At 39.9% G+C, this 2,732-nt stretch overlaps 1 long non-coding RNA gene across 1 annotated transcript; it reads right to left on the bottom strand.

Moving 5' to 3' along the window:
* Positions 1–2,073: 2,073 nt before the first annotated feature.
* LOC119769810 lies at positions 2,074–2,407 on the bottom strand. The gene is made up of 3 exons (XR_005278531.1): positions 2,356–2,407; positions 2,196–2,258; positions 2,074–2,144 (listed from the first exon to the last, which is right to left on the bottom strand). It is a non-coding gene; the product is annotated as an uncharacterized LOC119769810 (long non-coding RNA).
* Between the last annotated feature and the right edge of the window lie 325 nt (positions 2,408–2,732).

Consider the following 2,732-nt stretch of genomic DNA (forward strand, 5'->3'; position numbering starts at 1 on the left):
AACACTAAGCTCGTTAGATAAAACTGTAATTGACTTAAGACACGCAACTATCACTAAGTACATCTCTTGGGAAACAAAGTCTCCCCTTACATATCTCAGCAAACGAAGAAAAGCAATCAGCTGACAATAATTGATGAATGACCTAGTTTGCATACAGTTTATAAGCCATCTCCCCTCCCCACTGGACATTGGATCCACGTGTCGAAGCCACAACCCAACCAGCCAGCAGCATCATCACGTTGCACCGGTGCCATGGAATTGGCCGGAAGGCAAAGTTTTTATTTGTTTGTCGATCGATAGCTTTGCCCGATAGAATTACCATCTCCGCGTCCGTTTAGGGTGTGCGAGGGAGGAATGGTATAAAGCTCAGGTAAAGCTTTCGCAATTGTTTGTCAAACAATGCAGATAATAGCCGCGGTGTGGAACCAGGTTTCAACTTTGTTGATTGCTGGTGGTTCAATATTTGCGCGCGAAAACGAAGCCCATCATGGAAATGGGTTCAGCTTATTAAGTGGAAGTCACACGAAGTGGCACAAAAAAAATGTTATAAATTTGTAACGATGAAGTTTTCTAATAAATATTTTGTATTTTATTGTATTGTTGTAGAGAAGAGATAAAAAAGAAGGTTTTTTATTAATTTATTATAAGATTTTTTCAGTAACTAAGTGTGGCCCAACGCTACCAACCGGAAGGTGACTCCAATTAGTTCTAACTTTCCGGTTTCACTTCCACTTCAAAAGTTTTCCATCTGGCTGCTTTTTTGACACACTCACACGTTGTAGTTTGACACTTGCCGTGAAAAATGTTTGGACTAGCTTTCTCTTTCCCGAAAAAAAAACAAGAACAAAAAAACCCTTTCTAATTCATTTTCAACCCTTTTTTTCCCCGCGATGACATCGGTCGTGCATCGATGTCAAACCCTTTTCACGCCAACACACGTGCACAGAACGGACGACACGCGTGTTCGACGCTGTGTCCACACGAGAACCTGCCCCCGCCGAACGACACGGCCATCTGCGTCGGGCCCCGGCTGGTCGAGCTTCCGGATCACTGCTGCCGGGTGTGGCTTTGCGAGCAGCCCACCACCGATGGTAAGTAGCAAACAACTCCTGTTTAAAAAAATAATAAAATACTTTGTGATGATAATTATAAAAAAAAACTATTCAATTTAATCTTACAACCAAAGCTGGGCAGCGCTTGTCCCTCGAATCAAGAGAATATCTCTCGATTAACCTTCGGGTAATTCCCTACCAACTCACACGATATCAGGTAAATTTGCCCCGACCGCTCTTGGATTAGCGTGAAACTTTGTCCTAAGGGGTAACTTTTATCCCTGATCATGAACGAATCCGAGGTCCATTTTTTGATATTTCGTGAAGGAGGGGCGGTACGACCCCTTCGATTTTTTAACATTCGAAAAAACATGTTTCTAAATAATTTGCAACCTGAAATGGTGATGAAATGGAAATTTGGTGACAATGAGATTTTTACGTGAAATTGGACACCCGATATGATGGCGAATTCAAAATAAAAATAATCTATTTTTCATTAAAAAAAAAACACACACACACAAAACCAAATATTTTTTCAAAAAACTTCAAAATTTAATTGGTGCATACATCTGAAATAAGTTCAAATCGCATTCCCCTGCTTTCAGAATCATTATTAGCATGTTTGGGTTTATTACAAAATCTTTTAGTTTTTGAAAATTTTCAGTGTGCTGCACCGCAAAAAGTCTGCAACTGAACTAGAGGATTATAAACTGTTTTTTCATAGAAATTTGAGATTATAGCTTGTTATTGTAAACATTTTACCAAAACTTGGCGAAGTGTGCTGAAACTAGAACTAAAATTATGCTCAAATGCAAAGAAAGCTCCAAGGTGAAGCCGTCAATCACTTTCAAAGGAAATTGATCGGCACTCTTAAATGCTCTGTATTTAGTTTAATTTTCGCATTATTGCACCAAAATGAATTAGCATATGCCGGTTGTTTGTACTCTTCTTGAAGGCTCTACAGAAATTTTTGATCCAAATCAAATGTGTTTCAAAAGTTATATAATTTTGTGAAGCAATCTGTTGCGAGAGAATGTGCAGCTCTTTTGAGCACGACACCGGTGAGATGTTGGTGTAATAGCACGCTAAAAGCTGCATAATTTTATTAATCAAATGCGAAAAGTTTTATAATAATTCACTTACATTGGTCTGCTTCTCAAGTTTTAGCAACTGATTCGACACCCTGCATGTACCAGCACGCAAAGCCTGTGATAATAGTTTTTTAAGTTTAGTTTGCATGTTCAAATTTAGTATTAGGTTTTAACTAGCTAGTATGTTTAATAATTTGCATGTGCTAACTCACGTTAGATAACCTCAAAATCGACAGCTACTTCTTGGTCAATGTTTTTCACCTGCTGAAGGAATACATTTAGGATTTCTTTTAGAATCAGGCCATCGCATCATACTCACGACTCGACAATAAATTCAAAGAAAATTCAACCGACTTCAAGCCTAAATTTAGTAATCAAAACGAACAACTCAAATTCCCTTCTACTCCGTTACAAATCTGTTCAATTTTTGCCTGCTCACGGCCTAGCTTTGCCGAACCTGTCACGGACGCACGTCCGACCTGTCAGCGCGCAGTTCTTTCCCTGATCGTCGCGGCGCTCGTGCAGTCGTACGCGGCGCTTGCAGTGGGACGGCCTTATCGTCCGCAACATTCCCCGACCCGTGAGGTAC

This window comes from Culex quinquefasciatus, chromosome 3 (genome assembly GCF_015732765.1).
Source record: "Culex quinquefasciatus strain JHB chromosome 3, VPISU_Cqui_1.0_pri_paternal, whole genome shotgun sequence".
Classification (NCBI taxonomy): Eukaryota; Metazoa; Arthropoda; class Insecta; order Diptera; family Culicidae; genus Culex; species Culex quinquefasciatus.